A 25,844-nucleotide genomic window follows, 5' to 3' on the forward strand; every position below is an offset into this window, starting at 1 on the left:
ACTTGGGGTAGTAAATTGGTGAGGAAGTAACAAGGTTTGTTTATACAGCCTTCTTGGCCCTAAATTCCTTTTCTCTGGTGATAAGGATGCCTTCTGCCCTCCAGGTAAAGGCAGGGTACCTTCCACACGGGAGGTTTATCTCCCACTTTCAAGGGGCAAAGAAGGGTCAGAGTATTCTCTTTCACCAGCTGTTTCTCAAGTATCCTTAATTCAAAGTAATCCATTTGCCAAAATTGCATATTTTGGGGTGGCATATTCTACTCTCCATCATTAATCTGCATAAAATCTCTCCCACAACTCCAGTTAAAGGAGAGGGTTCTTTAACTAGCCTGCTTTAAGCTAACTCATTGAGAACAAGGTACATACACTCAACAGAAATAAGGTAATTAACAAATATTTTATTTTCTCCAGTTCATTTTCCTTTAACCTCTTTTAAGCCTCCTATACACATTAAATTATTCCTGCGAATTTACAATCAGCTGAGCTCTGGCTAAAGAGCAGCCAACCAGCTTCATAGCATTACTGGCTGTGGTGTGCTGATAAATGCTTGTGGGTGGGGCAGACCTGATTGGCGTATTTGCCAATTTCTGTAGTGTAAATGCTCCCACCAAGGTTGATTTCAAACTTCCAACAGAGATGCACACAAATGGTCCTTGAGAGTCCTGAATGCTGTCTGCACCATGCCCCAGGGATTCAGCACCCTCAAAGGGCTCTTGCTAAAATCATTTTCTTAAGGGTAAGCCTGAAAACACATGAATCTAGATAAAAGGCTATTGATGACAAGATCCATTGGGAGAGAGTGCTGGAGTGGCTAGGAGGCTGAGTACAGTTGGCTGCACACCACTAGCTTTCCTTTACTCTGAACTGCCCAGAAGTCTTGGCCAGAGCTGTACTACCTTCCCGTGTTCTTTCTTTAGTGCAGTGCAGATTATGAAACAACATCCTCACTCTAATTTCTTTTTGAAAGAGAATTTAATAGACCCATTTTTCTGACAGTTATCCTGGATCGTCCATTCTAGGCTGATTTGACATGTTCAGAATTACTATGAAATGTATCTACCTTTAATAATTTAACATAATATTTTCTTATGTGAAGTTCATTTAAAGCATCTGCATCCAGGGAGCATCTGAACGAGAAGGGACCGGATGTGCGTGTTGAAGGCTGACTTGTAGTGACTCTCATGAGAGCATCTCCCCTCTGTGGAGCCTTCCCCAAATCCACCCACTTGCTCAGACTTTAGCAACTTGCCTGACCTCTTGGGCTGAGCAGGTGTGATCCTGATTATGTGCAGCTAAAATGGAAACTTCATTAATTGGGCCTCATTAACTAGGGGTTTGTTATCCATCTGTGTGTTTAGCTCATGTTTCCTGTTATACTCTGAAGGAAGTGTTTGCTAAGCAAATTAACAGTGTAATCAAGATCCCAGAGAGGATGTTTAAGTGATTAAGAGTCAAAGGTAGATTACAATAGAGTATATTAGACTGTTTACATAAATACCTCAGGGTCTTTGGAAACATTTTGTGAGACAAAGAGTCTCATTTATATGCCTAGAAATCATAAGATATGGATTTCTTTGTATTATTTTATAATCCAGATTGATGTGACTTCACCCTAAATTGTAGGAATGACAGCTTTGAGAGTATTTCAAGGAATATTTATAGAAACAGAATTATATTCTCTAAGGGTTACATTACTTTTTAGCCTTAAAGAAGATGGGCAATCTTCCCATGTGATTCCAACTTAAGTGTAGTGAACTTGCCAATCAGTTCACTTGTGTTGTTCAGTTTTTTCAAATTTAAAAATTGCATTTATCTGCCCACACAGACTTGGACATGATGTACATAGCAGATTTATTTAGAGTAGCTGAAACTAAAAATAACCCAGATTTCCATCAGAAAGAAAATGGATAAATTAACTGTGATACATTCACACAATGCAACACGACTCAACAATAAAAAAGGAACAAATATCTGATTCATGCAATATAGATTAGCCTCAAAAACATGATCCTTAGAAAAAGAAACCAGATACAAAAGTGTTAAAACTATAATTCTGTTGATATGAAATCTAGAAAAGACCAATCTTACCTCCAGTGAGTTGCCTGGGGTGGCCAGAGGTTTAGAGTGGACCTCTTTGGGGAGTTTGTGGGTAAAATTGCAGTATTTCCAGATTCTCTCACCTGGCCTTAGTGTATCTCCATATCATATAGGTGTTTCCAAGGGGTAGAGAGTAGTCAATCTCTATATCAGTAGGTGATTACAGGGGGGGTGGGGAGTGAGGGTATACCTGGACTGGAGAGGGTTGGTGGGGTCCTTTTGCAGCCGGGTCATGAGAGACATAGGTGAGGAGAAGTAGATGACTGCTTGTAAGCAATAAATGGGTTTTCCCACTTTATTTCTCCCTTTGACTGATTCTGGCTTCAAAGGTTATTTGTCCTGGGGCGGGAACATATTTTCCCCCTGGAGTTACAGAGCTACTGTTCAGCCTACTGCAGTCTGTTCTCAGAGATGGACATGCCCAAAGACTCATGTCCATCTTACATGCAAAATACAGTAACTCTATCCTATATTCCCCCAAATTCTCAAATCATTATAGCATCTGAAAGAGCAAGCTCCCAGATCCTATTTCAGCCAATCGGAGCTTAGTCTCTCTCCAGTCAGCAAGAAGTACACCCACCACCCCTAGACCCTGCCAAATGACCAAAGCCACGACTCATCACCACCCCCAACTACCCCCAGGCCCAGCCAATCAGCCAGAGCCATGGCCATCACCCCCCCAAACCGCCCTGGAAACCCATAAAACCTCTGTTCTGGGGAAAACGCACTCTCTTTCTCTGGCATCTTGCCACTGCGTTGGTGTAGATGAGAGATTGAGCTCGAGCTAGCTCGAGCTTTGCTTTTGCATCAGTGTTGGCTCCTTGGTGGTCTTCTGGGATTCGCGACTTTGGGCACAACACATCAACTCAAGTCCAACATCTCATTTAAGTCTCATCAGATCATAAGTCCAAAATCACATCATTAAATCATTGAAATCAGGTATGTATGAGACCCTGGGTCTGATCCATCTAGAGGCAAAATTCCTCTCCATCTGTGGACCTGTAAAACTAGAAAAAAGTTGTTTGCTCCCAAAGTACTATGGTGGGACAGGCATAGGATGATAGTTACAGATATTCCTGTTCAAAAGGGGAGTAAATTAAAGTAAAAAGAAGTTACTGGCCCCTAGCAATTTAGAAATCCAGCAGGACGAGCTCCATTAGGTTATAAGGCTTAAAAATAAGACTTTGTGGCTTGAGGCTCCACTCTCTGAACTCACAGCACTACCTTTGGGGAAGACCATCTGGTCCACCCCCAAGTCAGGCCATTCCCCATAAAAGGTAACATATTAATAGGGTCTAGGCCTTAGCACCTGGACTTCTTGGGGGGCCATTATTCAGCCTATTGCAGGTGATTACACAATCGTATAAACCTGTTAAAACACACTGAAATGTAAACTTAAAATGGGTGCATTTTATTGTAGGTAAGTTATATCTTGATAGAGGTGATTTTTAAAAGAAAAATAAGGTTGATTCTTCCTTGCTGTATTGTGACAATGATGTTTTCAAGTTAAGTAGCTCAAACACCGCAAAGGAAGTTGTCATGGAACAGTGGAACCAGTACTGTAATCATTATCATAATTTACTCTAATTGTAAGCAAGATTGTCCTTTCAAAGAGAACTTCAGATGGCAAGAAGCTTACTAAAGCTGGCAAACGCATTTGAAAAGATTCTTTCCTGTGGCTTCAGATGCAAAATGCAGTAAAGCAAGGAGCATATTCCAGCTCATGGTACTTCAGCCTGTCTGGGGAGTTCAGCCTTGAGACTGAATTTGGTAGGATAACTAATGGGGTCTTTAGCTTTGCTCAAGGTGATGGCGTTTCTTCTCTTGTTCATGTACATGTGACTCACATGACTCTCTAAAGGGAACTACGTGCTTGGTCACAGGCATGTGGTCAAGAAGCTAAGTAATCCAAGAGTGCTGACATGGAGCTCAGGGTGGGAGCAGTTAGCTTCGATGATCCACCTGTCACAGTCTGCCTGGGTGGTCACAATTCAGCCCAGGGCTTCTCTGCTGGTTACCTGCATCAGAATCCTGTTGGTGTGCATAAGAACTCCTGGGAACGTGTTGAAATGCATGCTCCCTATCCCCACTAAGACCTACTAAATTGCAATTTCCACAGGGTGGAGGACTGGATTCTGTATTTTCTAAGCTCCCCAGGTGATTCAAAGTCTGAAAACCACCAGGCAAAAGAGACTGAGAAGTGTCAGAGAGGTAGAGGAGCCAAGAGGTGGCAGCATCCCAGCTGCCAGAGGAAGAGCTCTAGGGAGACTGTGCTGATTGTATTTCCACCTGTCATAGGACACTAGGAGACAGGGTGAATGTCACTGACAACTAGGAGGTCACTGGTGGCTTGAGCAGGTGCTGCTCAGAGGAATGGGAGGAGGAGGGTTATCAGCTGAGAGGGAGGAGAATGGCTCTATTAAAGTTAGACTGGACAAACTCTGACCCTGACACCCTACCTCCTGATGCCTACCGACCTCACAGGAAGCACTTGCCAATGTGCACAGAGGTATGTACAGTGATCTTCCACCAGAACATTATTTTTAATGGAAATAACAGATTTTAAATGTCCTTCAGTAGTGGAAGGCTAAAAAACCCAGACACATCCATGTTATGCAACTGTTTGCAGCATTTGCAAATAAAGTGGAATGCCCTTGGGAGCCCAAAGGCAAGTTGTGATAAGGTGGTTTGCATAGGCACGCATAAATATATGTAAATGTATGTAAATGTGGGGGGAAAGGTATAGAGAAAATCACATCGCATGGTGACAGTGATCCCCCAAGGAAGGGAAGGGACAGGATCTGTGGAGGCTGGTTCTTCTGCGAAGACATGGCCTCTGGAATAAATCCAGTGGGGCTCCAGCCCAAGCTTTGACTTCTACTGGCTCTGTGACTTTGGGCAGACTACCTAACTTCTCTGGGCCTCGACTTTCTCATCTCAATATAAGGATAAAAATAACAATATCTATATGTTGTAAAACAAGCGACCAAGATGAATGAATAGGCATCAAGAGCTTACATGAGCATAGCATGTAGTAAAAACTCCACCAATGTCAGCTGTGATTCTATTATGGGTGGTGAGAAAGGCCTGTGTTACCTAAATGTCTGACTTAAGCTAGGGAGACTGCATTTAATGTGTTACTAGTATAATTAATAATAATAATTGCAAAGAATAGATGGCAGAGAAAATAGGGGAGGTAGAAATGAAGATGGCTCTGTGAGAACTTGGGGAACCAGAAGAGGAGGGCAGCTCAGGGAGCGTGAAAGTGTCCACGTGGAAATGCACTCGGGGTGCTTCACACTCTCCCACAGGGCTGGGTTGTATATGTAAGTTCTGAGCTCAATACAAAATACAAATTATAGGCTAGTGGAGCAAATTCAACCCTTAAAACTCATTTCTCAGCTGGTAACACAAGTGAGGTGGAGAGATGATGAACAGGAGAAGAGGTCTGACAAGCCCGTGGCTGCCAGAGGGGAGGGGATGGGGAGGTGGGCAAAACAGGGGGATGGGATCACGAGGTGCAAACTTCCAATTATAAAAAAATAAATCATGGAGGTGAAAAGTATAGCATAAGGATTTTAGTCAATAATACTGTAATAACTCTGTATGGTGACAGATGGCAACTACATTTATGGTGGAAGTATTTCATAATGCCTGTAAATGTTGAATCACTCTGTTGTATACCTGAAACCAATATTTGTCAGCTATACTTCAGTGAGAAATAAAATAATAAAATCACAGCTGTTGTAAGAGAAATGTTAACACGTAATAGCTAGAAGGCAGTTGAAGTCAAGGTGTTCATTCTTTCTTAAATATTCTGCTAACACAGAATGAGAGTGCCCTACTGAAAACAACAACAACAACAACATGATTTTAGACTTTGTAGTTCCCAGGTTTTGGGATACACTGGCATTCCAGACAGCAAGACCAGAGAAAACTTTTGTGGGCACTAAATTAATCGCTGGCTAGCCATGCCTCTATGACATCAAGAGACACATCTGTGAGAAACACCTTGCATTGAAACAGAAAAATGGTTTATTATACTCAGATGCTCTCAAGATTCCAACTCACATTCTCCCGGAGGAACAACAAGTATACTATGCAGCAGGTGGGCTTTGTAGCTAATGCTGAAATGTGGGTCACTTTAAGATAGGCTCCCCAGACAGCCCAATGTCATCTATAGGGTGCGTTTAGAATTGTAGTATATTTACTGCTTTCTTCTAACAGAGGAAAGGTCCATTCCCATGTGGCACCATGGCCATCTGCAGATGGAGCTAACGGGTCTTAGAAAAGCAATATAAGTTTTCTCTCTCTCTCTCTCTCTCACACACACACACACACACACACACACGTGTATCCATAAAGAAATCATTGTAATGAAAACAAACCACATTGTAATGAAATAAAACATCACACAACACGATGCATGTTTTCAGCCTGAGTGGCATTGGTCACCTGCCTTGGCATGGACGCTCAGGGGGCAATTGTAGCGGGCACTGCTTGAGCCCTGGTTACCCCGCAGAGCTGACTGGCTTCACTGCTTGTTCCTTTCACCCACATGACATATGAGGAGGAAATCTCTTTGTCAATGAGGAATCTAAAGCTAAGAAGTTAAAATGCATGGCCCAAATTTCCCAGTTTGTAAACAGTAGCTCAGACTCGAATGTAGAACCAACATCCTGGGCTTTTAGCCAGTGAATCTTCCCTGAGCAGCACATAGTCCAAACCCTCAGAGACCAGAGAGAATGCAGACAACTCAGGGTGCTGCTGGCCAAGAACCAGGTAGGCATCCTATGTCTCAGCAGATGTCAGCCCTGGCGGGTGACACCTGAGAACCAGACTCTCCCACTTACCCCAGATGCCAGCTAAGGCCCATGGCAATCGGAAGCCTCCCCAGATGAGGGAGGAGGGAGCTAACCCCTGGTTGATGGAGTTTACACAGACATACCTGATGTGACTCTTAATTATCAAGACTGAACACTTTGCTAGGGAGTGGGAGAGAGCTTGAGCTAGAAATTAAATTCCAACACGACAAACTAAAAATGTGAGCAATGTTACCTCTGTTGCCCACCTGATACTTGAAGAAGTCTAGTTATATTCCTGGCATGGTGCTAAGTAATTTATCCTGATTATATCATTTAATAGTTACGACTGAATGGGTCATAGATGAGTATTATGTCAGCATTTTGGATGAGAAGCTCAGAAAAGTCAAGTGACCTCCTAAAGATTATATAGCTAGGAAATGGAGCAAACAGGTGTACTGGGGGTTACAAGGTACACTTCCCTTCTGAAATTGGAACAACTGCATAACAAAAAGTAGGGTCTGATAGACATCACATTATTATTATTTTATTCACTAGTTCCCATGGTCAGCCCACCACTGCATCTACCATAGTCCACAGCATGGACCAATTTGCATTAAATAATATGCTCATCCTAGTCATTCAGTCTACTCGGTTGTTTGGTGTCGCTTCCATGGTGAATACTCTCTGGTGGATGCCAACACAGATCACAAACATCCTCACAATGACTGTCCACTCCCTGAGGACTATCCATAGACCTTCTTATCCTTAATTTTCAAATCTTTCTTCCTCCAGGCACTGAACGAGTTAAGCCGTTCACTGCTGCCTGGGAGTCCATATAGGTCCTAACTCGGGCCATTTCTTCTGCCTGAAATGGATGACAGACACTCTGCTTGAAGCTCTTCCCATCAGGAGGAATTCCCTCACTGTGTCTTTCAGGGACACTCCTGAGTACTTGGGGGCTGTAGTGAGGCAATAGTCCATTTCTAGGCAGGACAATTTGGCAAGCCAACTCATCTATGAGCAAACTTAGCCTTTTATCTCCTCATTTTGCAGATGGTAAGGGACAAACATCATCTTCATGCGGCCACATGTATGAACTGAAGGAGAAATGATGGTATCCCTGTGATAAGTGAAATGGGGTTTTGGACCACCTGCTGGTGTGACTCATGTGTGCCTATGGTCCTGATGGTGCCTCATCCGTTGGTTCTAATTCTATGGTAAGAATTATTTGCTGATTGCTTGATGGACCTTGTGAGTTTGTGTGTCCTGGCAGAACCCAGGTCTTGATGGTCAATTATGACTGTGTGTCATTTGGTGTCCACAGTGAGGCACTCAGTCTCTAGCACCACCCAATAGCGGGACAACTTCTTCCTAATAGTGCACATTTCTCCACTGCAGCTGGCATGATCTTGCTCCAGAATCCTAAGGGTCTACACTGTGATTCTCCTGCTGGACTTTGTCTTAAATGGCACATAGTGTATTTCACCAACACAGATCTATAGGGTCTATCAGGCTGTGTGGGCCAAGCACCAGGCACACTTGCTCTGCAGCCAGGACCTACTTCAGTGTCCTTCCCTTCTCCAGGTGGCACTGACAGCTGACATCTTCCATGCCACAGAGCAAGTGTGTTGAGCAATATTCTCAAGTTTGGGTATGCTACCTCCTGAAACTAGACAGGTCTACCACACCTGTGTGTCCTTCTTAGAGGAAGTATAAGATGCAATAATTGTCCCAACAAGCCTAAGATCATTGGGCCTTTAAAAATTTACTGATTCCCTGGCTCTCTGAATCTTTACAGCAGTTTTCTTCCACCTTCTTGGGGCTCATGTGTCTTACAAACACATCCAACACACTTGCCGCTTTTGTTTATTCAGTCTACTTAATACGTCATCTGTACAGTGGACCAGTGTGATGTTCTGAGGAATGTCCAGATGGTCCATGTCTTTTCAGATTATGTTATTACAGAGGGAACTGACTGGGGATTCAGTACCTGGCACATTTGCTCTGGTGCTGAGTCCTTCCTCCCAAGAACCCAGGGTCTCCTCTGGTCAGTGGGCTTCAGCCTTGAGAACCGGCTCAGTACAGAAACTGGGCAAGGAGTTGTGACTTGTGGTTGGACCAGCTGCCCCCAGGGTCTCCACCACCTATCCTTGATTTTGGCTGATTGTAGCCATAGGGCAATATCCTATTGTCTCCGCATTCGTCTTGCTTCCAGGAGCACCATCTAGTGTCCACATGCAGGACTTTCTGCGGGGCAGGCTCCCCTAGTTCCCCCTCCAATCCCAATCCTCTCTCAATAACCGAATCTGCATGCTTGCTGATGGGGAGTGCTGCTGCCTGGCCTCTGTACATTGTGAATTCCTTCCTCCCTGCTGCTGTCAGACAGCCCAATCCTGGCACCACAGTCATGTTGCCAGCCACCCTTTAGCTTCCTAACAGTGCCGTGGCCCTTCCCCTGTGAACCCCGCACCACCTTGTACATGGGCTGTCTTCCAGGCAGCCCCCAAGAACACAGCTGACCTGGGTCACTCTTTTGGGCTTGTATGGTCCAGGCGTTTTGGCATGCATACTTCTCAGGGCCTTTCCTCCTTCTCCTGTCTTGCACCACAGCAGCTCTGGCATTTCTACTCCACTTAATATGGGTGTTTGCATTCTCCAAGTTTCCAAGGGTTTCCCAGTTGGCATATCTGACGGAGGCCTTGCCAGGGTGTTGAATTCTGTTTTGGAGAAAAATGTTTCTATCAATACATTCTCTGTATCTAACTTTACATTCCACCCTTGCGTGATCCAGCGCCCTTGGGGACAAGCCCCCCACATGCTTCCCTGGCTCCTGTGGGGGATGTTACTTGAGTCCTGAGCTTCAGGGGCTACTTTCTCCTTAGCCAGCCCAACACTTCCTTGGCTGGGTTATGTTGCAGGTTAACCCAGGATGTTGGCCTGATGGTGAGTTTGGAGTAGATGCTGGGAAGAGTGTGTGTGTGTGTGTGTGTGTGTGTGGCAGGGTTGTGGGAGGGTGCACAGCACATGTTTGCTTACAAGGCAAGGGCCTGTGTGTTGCCTTCAAGCAAGGTTGGGGGATGCATTAAGTAGTGGACAGCAGGCTTTTTTTTTAGAAGTTGTGTGTGCGTGTGTGTACTTTCTTTTCTATTCCTTCCTTCCTCCCTCCCTCCCTCCCTCCCTCCCTCCCTTCCTTCCTTCCTTCCTTTTTCTTGCTTGCTTGATGTTAAGCTATCATTGATATACAATCTTTAAAGGTTTCACATGCACAACACTGTGGTTATTACATTCTCCCTATTATCAAGTCCCCCCGACATACCCCATTGCAGTCACTGTCCATCAGCGTAGTAAGATGCTATAGTCACTACTTGTCTTCTCTGTGCTATACTGTCTTCCCCATGAACCCCCTACATTATGTGTGCTAATCGTAATGCCCCTTAATCCCCTTCTCCCTCCTGCCCCCACTCCCCCCACCATCCCCACCCCTTCCCTTTGGTAATCACTAGGCCCTTCTTGGAGTCTGAGTCTGCTGCTGTTTTGTTCCTTCAGTTTTGCTTCATTGTTATGCTCCACATATGAGTGAAATCATTTGGTACTTGTCTTTCTCTGCCTGGCTTATTTCACTGAGCCTTATACCCTCCAGCTCCATCCATGTTGTTGCAAATGGTAGGATTTGTTTTTTGCTTTAGAGGGAGAGGATGAGGACGGCTTTCCAGGGCAGATGAACCATAAAAGCTGAGAGGTGGGGATAAACACAGCATCTACAGGGAAAGGCAGAGTTGCTGATGAATATTCCTTATCTGTGACTCATATGCTCCACCAGTGTGGCCTGGGTCTTGTCTGCTCTTCTTTACAAGCTCCTGATCTCTGAGGGTGACAGAGATTACTGTTTAGTCTACCGTGGTTTAAAAGTACTTAATTTTGTTGATTTAAAGATTTCCTGAAGGTAATGCTCATAATTTGGGGACAATTTCTCAATCCACCCATTGTCTCCTGCTCTTTTTTTTTTTTTATTAAGGTGTCATTGATAAACACTCTTATGAAGGTTTCACATGAAAAACATTGTCATTACTACATTCACCCATATTATCAAGTCCCCCCCCCAAACATCCCCATTACAGTCACTGTCCATCAGCGTAGTAAGATGCTATAGAGTCACTACTTCTCTTGCCAGTGTGGTACTGCTTTCCCCGTGACCTCCTGTAACCCCGGGGAGAGGAAATCCCGGGCCTAAATACCTAGCTGAAACCAAAATCAGTCATGATAGAATCCGGACAGGAGTACTGCCTTTTTGAACAAGCCCACCCACCACCTCAGATAGACCTAGGTGTCATCATACTTAGGCTACAAGCATCCTCCAGAGGACACGTCAGCAAGCCACAAGCCCACCTTTCCCCTGACCCCTCCCCTCAAAGAGTCTGCCAAAAACCCTGGCCATAAAAAGCTTCTTAGCCTGTAAGAGATGCCTTCTTTGTTCTGCTGGCCAGAACAGGGGGGGTCCCTCTCAGGTTCAGCAATAAACCTGCTGGGACTGTTGAGTTCGCATCGCCTTTTACTTTCAAGTTAAAGGGAGAAATAAAGTTTAAAACCCGTTTATTGCTTACACACTGCTGTCCAGGGCCGTTTCTCTCCTGCTCTGGCAGAAGCAAGTGAGGCCTCCCCCGTGGCCTCTCAGGTTCAGATAAGGTCGCCCAGGTAATTACCCCTTGACATGGAGATGAGCTACTTCTCTCCCCACCTTGGAACGTCTGTTCATGTGGATATGCACTAAAGCCCGGTGAGAGATTCTGGACTATTACAATTTCACTCACACCTACCTATATTGTGTGTGCTGATGATAATGCTCCTTAATCCCCTTCTCCTTCCCTCCCCACCCACCCTCCCCAACCCTTACCCTTTGGTAACTGCTAGTCCCTTCTTGGAGTCTGTGAATCTGCTGCTGTTTTGTTCCTTCTGTTTTGCTTTGTTTTTTTATACTCCACAAGTGAAGGAAATCATTTGGTATTTGTCTTTCTCTGCCTGGCTTATTTCACTGAGCATAATACCCTCTAGCTCCATCCATGTTGTTGCAAATGGTAGGATTGCTTTTCTTTTTATGGCTGAATAATATTCCATTGTGTATATGCACCACATCTTCTTTATCCATTCATCTATTGATGGTTATTTAGGTTGCTTCCATATCTTGGCTACTGTAAATAGTGCAGTGATAAAGACAGGGGTACATAAGTCTTTTTGAATCAGGGATCTTGTTTTCATTGGGTAAATTCCTAGGAGTGGAATTACTGGGTCAAGTTCTGTTTTTAGTTTTTTGAGGAACTTCCATATTGCTTTCCACAATGGTTGACCTAATTTACATTCCCACCAACAGTGTAGGAGGATTTCCCTTTCTCCACATGCTCGCCAGCATATATTGTTTAGTATCTTGGTATTTGGAGGTGGGACTTTGGGAAATAATTAAGTTTAAGTGAGATCATGAGGGTGGGGTCCCTAGGTGGGATCAGTACCCTTACAAGAAGTGGATGAGAGAGTCTCCCCCTCCCACCTCCCCAGCCCTGTGAGGACACAGCCAGAGGGTGGCATCTGCATGATGCGAGAGAGCACTTGTCACACACACACAGTCTGCCAGCACCTTGATCTTAGAATTTAAGCCTCCAGAACTGTAACACATAAATGCCTGTTGTTTGAAAAAAGAAACAGCAGATCCCAAATGGAGTCGTTTTCCCCCCAGAACAGCAAACCAAGACTTAATTACAATTTCTGACCTTTCCCAGGAATGTGACCTTTTACCAGCTAAACTGAAGTTTCTTGATCTGTGCTGGTGAGGTGGTCTGCATGATAAAAACCTGCTGTTCCCCCCACCCCCCTGAAAAGGAAAAGTCCTGGCCTAAAACAATCCCTTCTTTCTTTCGCTAATACCTTCTCACCCCACCCTCCTTCCTCTAAAGGCCTTCATGTACTAAGCGAGTCCTGCATCCGGCAGCATTCACTCTAGCAAGCAGGCAACTGCCCGTGGTTCTGGGAGGAATTGTTGATATGAAATGAACTCAGTGTTCTTTGTTCATAACAGGTTGTTTCCTTAGAAAGAGAAATTACTGGATGGAAGTGTAGAACCTGAAGAATCAAAAGTTAGCATAAGCACAGCCATCTTAAAGGCTCAAACACCATTTTCTAACCTAGAAGGAGAAAAATTACTAGAACTTTGAAAAACAAGTTAGTCAGCCAGTGTTAATTGTAGTGACCTTTAGTTAGCCAACCTCAATCAGTTAAGTTTATCTTGCTAGAACCACCCTAAACATTCCGAAAGTGATTTTATCTAACCAGACCCCCAGGATGAGGCGTCAGCCGAAAATTTATGTGTCTATGAAAAAAAAACACTGTATTGTGACTGTAGAAAATACTGCCCCTTTGAAAATGCTATAAAAACTTCTGGCTTTGTGTGTTCGGGGTCCTTGTTGAGACCCGCTGCGTCGGGCTAACACATGGACCCCAGCTAGCTGGCCTCTGAATAAATTCCTCTTGCTTGTTGCATCAAGAGACGCCTTCCGTGAGTGATTTGAGGTGGCGTCTCCTCTGGGAGAATCCAACATTTGGGGGCTCGTCCGGGATCGTGCGCTCACCCCGCTTCACTCCCGAAGCCGTTCTTGGAGGAAGAGGTAAGATTAGTGGCGCCTTGAGTTGTCTGTGTTCTGTGTTCTGTTTTTCAGTGAGACCGGTTGGAGTTCTGAAAAGGGTACCCTCTGTCTGGCAGCCGTCCCGGTCCCGTAAGGGGTCGTGACTGCGGTCGGTAGACGTACTTGGAGCACTGCAGGCTGCAACCCTGGGGGACGCCCCGGGGAGTTTGGAGGGCCAGGGACGCCTGGTGGCCTCCCACCTGTTTTTCCGCAAAAGTGAACCGGATGAGATAGGGTTGGTTTTTGGGCGCCGAGAGTATCAGCCCACTGATTCCTTCCGGTTCTTGGTCAGAAATCTGAGGAAGACAAAAAGCGGCCGCTGTGTGTCTAATCTCTGTGTGTCTCTGTTTTATGTGTCCTTTACGTGTCTAATAATTGTTATACTGGCAATGGGACAGACAGTGACGACCCCCCTTAGCCTGACGTTAGGTCATTGGACAGAAGTGAGAGCAAGGGCGCATGACTTGTCGGTAGAAGTTAAAAAAGGGCTGTGGCAGACTTTCTGTACCTCCGAGTGGCCCACTTTTAACGTTGGATGGCCCCCGGAGGGGACTTTTGACCTCTCCACTCTGCTTGCAGTAAAAGCTGTTGTTTTCCAGAATTCAACTCGGGGACATCCGGATCAGCAGCCCTACATTGTGGTCTGGCAAGAATTGGTGGAAAATCCACCGCCCTGGGTAAAGCCCTGGGTGCGAAAGAAAGCGAACTCTCGAGTCTTATTGGCTCAGGCTCAACCTCAGGGAAAAGGGAAAGAGACCACCAAAATACACCCTGACACTCAAGACTTGCTCATGGTTGATGATCCCCCTCCTTACCCTCCTGCCTCTGCCCCAGCGCCCGAGGCCCTGGCGGCCGAGGCCCCAGTGCCTCCGGCCCCGGCACCTCCGATGCCTCTAGCCTCTGGTACTGAGGCATCGGGGCCAGCTCCGGGACCGGCCCAGGGAACTCGGCGGTGCCGAGGGGCCGCATTGGACCCATCAGGTATTTTTCCCCTCAGGTCTTATGGGGCCCCCATTCTCGGGGAGGAAGGAGACCCGCCTTTCCAACCTCTGCAATACTGGCCATTCTCCTCTGCCGATTTATATAATTGGAAAGCTAACCACCCTCCTTTTTCAGAGGAACCGCAGAGACTAATGGGACTGATAGAGTCCCTGATGTTCTCTCACCAGCCCACTTGGGATGATTGTCAGCAGCTCTTACAGGTACTCTTCACCACGGAAGAAAGAGAAAGGATCCTCCTGGAAGCGCGAAAGAACGTGCCTGGAGCTGACGGATGACCGTTGCAACTCCCTCATGATATAGAAAGGGGGTTCCCACTGACCAGACCCAACTGGGACTTTAGTTCTCCAGAAGGTAGGGAGCGACTAACCATCTATCGCCAGGCTCTGGTGGCAGGTCTTCGCGGGGCTGCAAGGCGCCCCACCAATTTGGCCAAGGTAAGAGAGGTTAGTCAGGGAGCCGCTGAGGCACCCGCGGTGTTCTTAGAACGCCTGATGGAAGCCTTCAGGCGGTATACTCCTTTTGACCCCACTTCTGAGGAACACAGTGCTTCAGTGGCTCTTGCCTTTATTGGGCAATCAGCGCCTGATATTAGAAAGAAGCTTCAGAAACTAGAAGGCTTACAGGATTTGTCGTTGAGAGATTTGGTGAAAGAAGCTGAGAAAGTTTATCATAAGAGAGAGACTGAGGAAGAGAAGGAATTAAGGAAGGAAAAGGAAAAAGAAAGTAAAGAGGAAAAGAGGGATAGGAAGCATGAGAGAAATTTAACAAAAATCTTGGCCGCAGTAGTAGAAAGTAAGGGACGCCCGCCCTCTAGTGGTAGAACTAGTAAGGCAGGATCCCTGGGCAACCGGCCTCCTTTGGATAAAGATCAATGTGCATACTGCAAAGAGAAAGGACATTGGGTGAAAGAATGCCCTAAAAAGCCACTGCAGAAGCCTCCAAAAAAGGTGTTGTCTCTGCTGGAAGACGAAGATTAGGGAAGACGGGGCTCGGAACCCCTCCCCGAGCCCAGGGTAACTCTGAAAGTGGAGGGGCAACCCGTTGAGTTCCTAGTAGACACTGGTGCTCAACATTCTGTATTAACTAAAGACAAGGGCCCTCTCTCTGGCAAAAAGTCTTGGGTGATTGGAGCTACAGGCCAGAAACAATATGCATGGACCACCCGAAGAGCAATAGACTTAGGAGTAGGATGAGTAAGTCACTCGTTCCTCATTATACCGGAATGCCCTACGCCCCTGCTAGGAAGGGACATCTTAACCAAAGTAGGAGCCCAAATATCTTTTCAAGCTGAGAAACCTCTGGTGACTAATCAGGAAAATAAGCCTTTGGACTTGAGTATTCTGACCATAAGATTGGAAGACGAATACTGTCTTTTTATGGAACCAGAGCCCTCCCGGATTAGTCAGTAGTGGCTCGACCGATTCCCAGGAGCCTGGGCGGAGACGGCGGGCATGGGGCTCGCCAAGAACCAGCCCCCTGTAATCATAGAACTAAAAGCTTCAGCCTTGCCAGTGACTGTGAGGCAATATCCAATGAGTAAAGAAGCCAGGGATGGAATTAGGCCACATATCCAGAAGCTTATGGAACAGGGAATATTGGTAAAATGTCAGTCCCCATGGAACACCCCCTTGCTGCCTGTAAAAAAGGCAGGAACGGGAGATTACCGACCAGTACAAGATTTAAGAGAAGTTAACAAAAGGACACAGGACATTCACCCCACCGTGCCAAATCCCTATAACCTACTAAGCTCCCTGGCCCCAAAAAACATCTGGTATTCAGTTTTAGATCTAAAGGATGCTTTCTTTTGTCTGCGCTTGCACCAGAATAGCCAACCGCTGTTTGCCTTTGAGTGGAAAGATCCCACCACAGGAACTACTGGGCAATTGACCTGGACTCGTTTGCCACAAGGATTCAAGAACTCCTCCACCCTCTTCGATGAAGCTTTACATCAGGACTTGGCTTTCTACCGAGCTTCAAACCCACAGGTAACTTTGCTGCAATATGTTGATGACTTATTGATAGCCACTCCCACCCGGGAGACCTGCCAAGAGGCCACTGAAGCCCTTTTGACTGAACTTGCCAAATTAGGGTATAGAGCATCTGCTAAGAAGGCACAGATCTGCCAACAACAAGTGATTTATTTGGGATATTCCCCGAGAAAAGGGAAAAGGTGGCTTACTGAAGCCCGGAAGCAGACTGTGACGCAGATTCCGGTCCCCACTACAGCACGCCAGGTTCGCGAGTTTCTGGGGACAGCAGGGTTTTGTAGATTGTGGATACCCAGATATGCTTCCTTGGCCGCCCCTCTGTACCCCCTTACCAAGGGGACAGCCCCGTTTGTTTGGGGATCTGAGCAACAACAGGCCTTTGATGATATCAAGAAAGCCCTCCTCTCAGCACCTGCTCTAGCATTGCCAGACGTAACTAAGCCATTTGTCCTTTTCGTGGACGAACGGAGCGGAGTAGCTCGAGGAGTGTTGACCCAACAATGGGGACCTTGGAAGAGACCTGTCGCCTATCTGTCAAAAAAATTAGACCCCGTGAGTAGTGGGTGGCCTGCCTGCCTGAGAGTAGTAGCAGCTGTGGCCCTCCTAGTTAAAGATTCTGACAAACTAACACTGGGACAAAAACTCACTGTGGTTGCTTCACATGCGTTGGAGAGCATAATCCAGCAACCACCCGAAAGATGGATGTCAAATGCCAGAATGACTCACTACCAGACCTTACTCCTGAATCGTGATCGTGTGGAATTTGCCCCACCCGCCATCCTAAACCCAGCTACTCTGCTCCCTGATTTGGGAAAAGAAGTACTTCATACCTGCCAGGAAATCCTGGCTGAGGAGACGGGGACCCGCCGGGACTTACAAGATCAGCCTTTAGAAGGACCAGGACTCCTGACTTGGTATACAGACGGGAGCAGTTACATTATGGATGGTAAGCGAATGGCGGGAGCTGCAGTAGTGGATGATAACCGAATCGTGTGGGCCAGTGGACTTCCAACGGGCACTTCTGCACAGCGAGCAGAGCTCGTTGCTCTGACTCAGGCTCTAAAGATGGCAGAAGGTAAGAGACTTAACGTCTATACCGACAGCCGATAGGCTTTTGCCACCGCTCACATACATAGGGCTATTTATAGACAGAGAGGGTTATTGACTTCTGCCGGGAGAGATGTTAAAAACAAACAAGAAATTTTAAATTTGTTAGAAGCCATCCATAGACCTAGAGAAGTGGCAATAATACATTGTCCTGGGCATCAAAAAAGCGACTCTCTAATAGCTCAAGGAAACAGAAGGGCGGACCAAGCTGCAAAACAAGCAGCCCAGGGAATGAATATCTTACCCCTCCAAGTGTACCCGGAGGCCACTTGTATTAAGAGCTTCCAGTATACACCCGAAGACCTTGCTTGTATAAACAAATTAGGGTTTAAAAATTCCTCACCCCACGAGATATACAAGTCTGAAAAAGGGAGAGTTGTCCTGCCCCAGAGAGAGGCAGAAGAATACTTAAGGCAATTGCATCAATTGACACATTTGGGAGCAAAAAACCTAAAGACCTTGGTTCAAGACTCCCCTTATCATGTTATTGGATTAGGAAAACTGGCTGACGAGGTTGTAAGAAATTGTGTTCCCTGCCAATTAGTAAATGTGAGTAAAAATCCAGTAACATCCAGGAAAAGACTTCGAGGGGATCGCCCAGGAGCTTACTGGGAAGTTGACTTCACTGAGATCAAGCCTGCTAAGTATGGATATAAGTACCTTCTAGTTTTCCTAGACACATTTTCAGGATGGACAGAGGCGTTCCCCACCAAAACTGAGACAGCTCAGACAGTGTCTAAAAAGATCCTTGAAGAAATATTTCCCAGGTTTGGAATCCCAAAGGTAATCGGCTCCGACAACGGCCCTGCCTTTGTTGCCCAGGTAAGTCAGGGATTGGCCAAGATTTTGGGGACGGATTGGAAATTGCATTGTGCATACAGGCCCCAGAGCTCAGGACAGGTAGAAAGGATGAATAGAACTCTAAAAGAGACCCTGACTAAATTATCCATAGAGACTGGTTTATATGATTGGTTGGTCCTCCTTCCCTTCGCCTTATTCCGAGTTAGAAATACCCCCAGCCGTTTTAGACTAACACCCTTTGAAATAATGTTTGGAGCCCCGGCTCCACTAAATGCAGCTCACCTCCACGTATCCCCTGAATCTGTGACTAATAAGTTTCTGCTTGAAAGGTTACGGGCTCTGGAAGTTGTGCAGAAAGAAGTGTGGGCCTCTATCCGAGAAGCCTATCAGCCAGAGGACATTTCAGTACCTCACCCATTCCAAGTGGGAGACTCTGTCTACATAAGGCGACATCGAACGGAAAATCTTGAGCCTCGGTGGAAAGGACCCTTCATCGTCCTTTTGACCACACCTACAGCTGTGAAATAGATGGCATCTCTTCCTGGATACATGCTTCACATCTGAAGAAAGCGCCTCAACCAGACCCAGACTGGTGAGTAATTCAAACTGATAACCCTCTTAAATTTCGCTTGTGTGAAAATGATTGTGTCACTAACAATTCTAATTCTAATGACCCAGTTACTTCCCACCTTCCAGAACCCTAACCCCCATGAACCCAGGTTGCTGACATGGCAGGTTTTCTCTCAGACAGGAGAGGCAGTGTGGTCTGTTTCTAAGACTGCCCCCCTTAAGACCTGGTGGCCGTCCCTGCACCCTGATGTTTGCGCCCTAGTTGCTGGATTAGATACCTGGGACATACCTAATATACCTTGGAGACAGGCCCACCTAATTCGACCACCAGACCGCGATTATTCTGCAGCCCAGAGCCAGGTTTCCTATGGAGACAGCGGGTGTAGTTATCCCCGAGCACGCAATAGGATAAAAACCACTACCTTCTATGTCTGCCCCCGTGACGGACGAACCCACCAACAAGCCCGACAGTGTGGGGGCTTAGAATCCTTTTATTGTAGCTCTTGGGGCTGTGAAACTACGGGTAATGTTTATTGGAACCCCGTGTCCAGTTGGGACCTCCTTAAAGTAGTCCTGAACCACACATCCCCCAACTGTGAGCAGACAGGGCTATGCAACCCCTTAAATATCACGTTCAGTGATAAGGGGCGCCAGTATGATGGATGGGTCACTGGACGACAGTGGGGGCTCAGATACTATAAATCTGGATATGATAAAGGCCTTATATTTACTATCAGGCTCAAAGTTGAGACCCTTCCAGCTGCCCCAGTAGGACCCAACGCTGTCTTGCGGGATCAACCGCGTCTCCCAGCCCTAGCCCCAAAACAGGCCCTAGCCCCACCTATGGACTCTGCCACCACTCACTCCGCCTCCACTCTTGGCCGAGTCACCTCCTTTCCTAGCACCGGACAACACCTTCTCAACCTCCTTGAAGGGGCTTTTCAGGTCTTAAATACCACCAACCCTAACACTACTGAATCCTGTTGGTTGTGTTTCTCTTCTGGGCCGCCTTATTATGAAGGATTGGGATTGTTAGGCAGTTTTAACAGGACAACCCATCACGAGATCTGTAGCTGGGGAAGCCACAAGAAGCTAACTCTGACTGAAGTAACTGGAAGAGGAAAATGTTTAGGTTCAGTCCCCCCCACCCATAAAGCTTCGTGTAATGAAACCATAGCTGTGACCTCCTCAGGTGAAAATGAGTATCTAGTCCCTCCTCCCGAAGGGTGGTGGGCTTGTAACACTGGAGTGACCCCATGTGTCTCTACTTCTGCCTTCAACTCCTCCCGCGATTTCTGTATCATGGTTCAGCTGGTGCCCAGGTTGATGTATCATGATGACCTCTCATTCGTAGCTGAATTTGAACCTAGGCATAGATATAGGAGGGAGCCGGTCTCGCTGACCTTAGCTGTGTTGTTAGGGATAGGAGTCGCAGCCGGAGTAGGAACAGGGACAGCCGCTATTATCCAAGGGAACCAACATTATGAGAGACTAAGGACAGCTATTGATGAAGACCTAAAAACCATAGAGCAATCCATTACTAAACTTGAAGAATCTCTGACTTCCCTCTCTGAAGTAGTCTTGCAGAACAGACGAGGGCTGGATCTGCTGTTTCTAAAAGAAGGAGGATTGTGTGCAGCTTTAAAGGAAGAATGCTGCTTTTATGCAGACCATTCCAGAGTAGTAAGAGATTCAATGTCAAAGCTTAGGGAAAGGCTAGACCAGAGAAAGAGAGAACGAGAAGCCGGCCAAGGGCTATTTGAATCTTGGTTCACTAGGTCCCCGTGGTTTACGACCTTGATATCCACTCTGGCTGGGCCCTTACTCATCTTTGTGTTGCTCCTCACTTTGGGACCCTGCATATTAAATCGGCTGATAACTTTTGTTAGAGAAAGAGTGAGTGCCGTTCATGTACTAATGTTGCAGCAACAATATCATTCACTCACCCAACAGGAAGATACAGACATTCCATGATTGGAATGCCCTTAAAGAGAAGTGGGGAAATGTAGAACCTGAGGAATCAAAAGTTAGCATAAGCACAGCCATCTTAAAGGCTCAAACACCATTTTCTAACCTAGGAGAAAAATTACTAGAACTTTGAAAAACAAGTTAGTCAGCCAGTGTTAATTGTAGTGACCTTTAGTTAGCCAACCTCAATCAGTTAAGCTTATCTTGCTAGAACCACCCTAAACATTCCGAAAGTGATTTTATCTAACCAGACCCCCAGGATGAGGCGTTAGCCGAAAATTTATGTGTCTATGAAAAAAAAACACTGTATTGTGACTGTAGAAAATACTGCCCCTTTGAAAATGCTATAAAAACTTCTGGCTTTGTGTGTTCGGGGTCCTTGTTGAGACCCACTGCGTCGGGCTAACACATGGACCCCAGCTAGCTGGCCTCTGAATAAATTCCTCTTGCTTGTTGCATCAAGAGACGCCTTCCGTGAGTGATTTGGGGCGGCGTCCTCCTCTGGGAGAATCCAACAGAAGGTCACATTGGTTTTTGACATTCTGAGTGTAAAGGTTGGAGATTAGCCCACTTGCTCTGTAAAGGACCAGATAGCAGGTCTTCTCGGCTTTGTGGTCCGTAGGTCTCTGCCACGGCTGCTCATCTCTGCTGCTGAGGGGGTCTCTGTGCTCAAGGGGGCGGATAGCCAGATGGGGGCAGGTAGGATGGGCAGCCTCCGAGGTGCTTGTTTTGGCTGTTGTTTACCCTCAGCTAGATGGTTGTTTACATTCTGAACATTCCATGTAAGCTGTTCTTGCGGGATGTGAGGAACAAGATGATAGACGATAGACCTGCCCAAACTGGCTCGTTCCCCCATGGAGAAGCTGGCCCTGACTTCACCTCAAAGCACATTATGCGCTCCTTAGCATTCAGAGGTCACAACCCTTGGCGCCATGGCAGTTCCGAGGCGGAACATGTAAGGACAGAAAGAGGGCTCCAGCTGTCAGGCCACCAATCTGACCCTCTGCGCTGCTTCCCTCTGGAGCAGGCCCGCACCCCCTCCTTGGGTGTGTGCTCCTGCCTTTCTAAGCTGCTCGTTACTTGTCCCTGCCCCTCCTGCCTGTGCATTCCTTCTCCATTGGAGTCAAGAGCCCTCTCCCGGGCTGAGGTCTCACCTGGTGTGCAGGGAGACCTCCCTGGACTGGATCTCCTGACAACATGTGAGTAAATGAGCATGGCTGTACTCCGATAAAGCTTTATTTACAAAACCCAGTGATGGGCCAGACTTTGGCCTGATGTAGCCTAAGGAACAGTAATGTTTTTAGAAAACACTGGAAATGGAAAAGGAAGCTCAGAAGAGAAGCAGCTGAGGACAGGTGAGGAGGAAAGAGGGAGGGGAGGCACCTCGTTCACGCTTAGAGGCCAGGTGTGTGAGCAGGGCTGGAGAGACGCGGCAGCCCGTGAGCTCCAGGAGTGTGAGCGTGCTGTTCGCCAGATGTGCGGTCTTCCTCTTACAAGGCACATGAGCTTCCCTGCGCGTTTGACACTAGGTGTTGCTGTGTGGTTTTATTTTGACAGTGAAATGTAAGCAGAAATGATGTGTTATTTATGGGAGGGGCACTTTAAGAGCCAGCACATGATTTGTCACATTTTGTCCTGGTGCAGCCATTTTAAGGTGAAGCATCCATCGACCCGGGTGTGAGTAAGCACCGTGAGCAGAATTCCCTTGCTAGCCCATGTTGTGAGAGTGAGATATAACTGGGGCTGTGTCAGTCCAAGATTTGGAGATTGTTTGTTACACTGACGAAGCCTGGCCTATCCTGACTGATACACCGATATGCTGATAAGCCTTAATTGAAATAGTGTCCCCTGGTATAATCCTCTTTTGTACCCTACCTCCTTTGTGCTCATAATGCTTAGCACCACTCAACATACATTTATTTGTTCATTTATTGATTGCCTGTTTCTCCCTCTAGAATATGAGCTTCCCTGAAGCACAGACTTTTGTGCTCTCTGCTGTCAAAACTCAGTATGTATTTATTATGTGATATAATCAACATCACTGAGAGCATTGATAATATAAAAAACACTTACTAAGCGTGGGGGATTCTGCCAGGAGTTTATGTGCATATATCATTTGGTCCTCACAAAGCTCTGTGAGGTGGGTAATGCTGTTACCATCACTTTCCCTTAGAGGTGAATTATTCTCCTTTTACTATAGGAAATGTATTTGTTAGTTATTGCTGTGTAATAAACTGCTACAAAGCAGCTTGAAACAACATACATTTATTATTTCCTAGTTGCTGTGGGAAAGGAGTCCAGACACAACGTGCTGATTTCTCTGTTCAGGGTCCCCACAGATTGCAGTCAAGGTGTTGGTTAGGGCTGGGGTCTCATCTGAAGGCTTGACTGGAGAAGGATCCACTCCCAAACTCACATGGCTGCCGGCAGGACTCAGTTTCTTGTGGGCTATTGTGGGCTATCAGTTCCTAGCTGGCTATTGATTGGAGCCTCAGTCCCTTGCCACTGGTCCTTTCCAGCATGACTGCTTGCTACATCAACGAATGCCAGCTACAAAGGCAACGGAGAACATCTGTTAGCGAGATGGAAGTTGCAACTTAGGCAATCACAGCAATGACATTCCATCACCTTTGCTGGTCTAATGTACTGGTTAGAAGCCACTCAGAAGTCCCTTTCACACTCAAAGGGAGGAAATTACACAAAGGCATGGATACCATGAGGCAGGGGTTATGATAGCTATCTGGATTCAGAGAGGTGAGGTTCCTTGCCCAAGCCACATAGCAGGTAAGTGGTAAAGACAATGCTCCCCATAACTTAACTCACTGAGATGTTATTAGAGCCTTAGGTGATTAATTATGGGTGAAAAAGTAGTTTGTATTTCCTGATGCAAGATACAAATACTACTTTTGTGTCCATTAGGGTCAGAATCAGGTCTCTAAACACACATCCTCTTCTTTTGTTTTTATATGCAATCAGAAAACTCAGATTCGCTTTAAGAAAGAGATTAGCTTTTAATGCCATGAAATGATGAAATAGTTTGCTTGGATCTAAAAGGACTTGTGTCTTTAGGTCATGTAATAAATTCCTATCTCTGCACTGATAATAGAGGTCAGTGGAACCATTTCCACTCATGCCTCTGTGTCCTAAGTTCTTTTTGGGGGCAACAATGCACCCAGCTAAGAGAATACCTTTCTCATCCTCCTCTACGGGCAGCGTGGACGTTTGACTCAATTCCAGTCATCACATTGCAGGGGGCTCCCTGGAAGGTGCCTGACAGCGGGGGGACTCAGCTGGCCAGCACATCCTCTTCCTGGGCCAGCCAGCAGCTGGGCAGTAAAGGAGGCTGAGAATCAAAGCTGCAGGCTGAGGGTGGAGAGAAGGAGGAAGGAAGGGCCCTGTGAATGGGTCCAGGACTGCTTCCCTCTGACGTCCCTCTGCGAGAGAACAGTGCCTTCCATGCATGAGTCCCTGTTACTTGGGGTTTCTCTTCTACGTATTTGAATCATATGTGGCTGCAACCAGTCCTGACTCTGTAGGGAGGGTTTACTACCTAAACAGCTGTACTAGAGAAACTATTTGTCATGTCCTCAGGTTGGGAACGAGGCAAGGTGCTCAGTAAGCCCGCGCTGGACACAGATTTTGTTCTTAGCTAAATGTTCCTGACTTACCCGTTGTGAAGTCCCACTCTTCCAAATGAAGAGATCAGCATTCACTTGCCCCGCAGCATAATTGCAGAGCCCGCTTTACCCACCTGGAGTGTAAAAGCCTGAGATGTACAACTCTACTTTGTGGGTGCCAAGATGTTAACACGTCTTAGATGCTTTTTGGAAAACCACCAAACATGGTTAATGTAGGAAATGGTAACATTTCATAAATACTTCTTAGTGCTAATCACTGCAGAGGTAACTAGAGCTACTTAAAATGGGACCAGCATATTTTCCCTTTTCTTGTGGAAAATCAAGCCCATTTGTTCCCCTAACATTATAGAAACCCCCAGTGATTTTCAGCATCTTTTTCTTCTCTGCTGTGATTAAAACAAAAGAGCTTCTGATTGTCCTCAAAACGTGAACCAAAAATGCGAGTTTAAAAAATGTCAGCAGGTCCAAAAGAAGACAGGGTTCCTCCTCCAGTGACAAAACAGGGCTAAATCTATAAAACATGAGTTTGGTCAGGTGACTATGTTTCCTACAGGGGGCTTGCAAATGATTCCAGGAAGCACAATTTTAATGTCAGTACTGAAGAGTTCATTTTAGTGTGAATTGGGAAAAAAACGTTACATCATGTCCATAATTCCACAGATGTTAGGAATTAGGATGACACTACAGTAGGTAATTGTGTTTTCAGCTGGAAATCAAATTAAAGAAAACTATGCAGTGAATTTCAGTTGTTGGTGATGTCTGCAGTGTCAAAATGCTGGACTGGAAGGGGAAAAGGGGTGGAGATGGCAAGACACCACAGCCTCAGGAGACTGGACGCAGGGGCCCTGCAGACACCCAGCAGGGAGGGCAAACAAGGGGCGCCCCCAGGGAGTGGCTGAGGCTTTGCACCATCACTACATCTGATTGATATGAGATGGGGTTGTGATTTTCCTCCACTGCATGCTGTCTGGCTCCTAACTCCCTGCCATTACTGTCACTTTTAACTGTATGTGTACATGCATGCACACGTGCACTTGTGTGTGGCTATGCATGTTCAGCTACAGTGGGCAGGGGGCAGAAAGGGAGCTGGAACCAGGAGAGATGATGCGGAAAGGCCTTGATTCATAGGTAGGAACTTTGAGAGAGGTTTCACCCTCATTTGATTCTGGATTGGAGCAATTCAAAAAATTAATGGGACGT

The sequence above is a fragment of the Manis pentadactyla genome, chromosome 1 (assembly GCF_030020395.1).
Source record: "Manis pentadactyla isolate mManPen7 chromosome 1, mManPen7.hap1, whole genome shotgun sequence".
NCBI lineage: Eukaryota > Metazoa > Chordata > Mammalia > Pholidota > Manidae > Manis > Manis pentadactyla.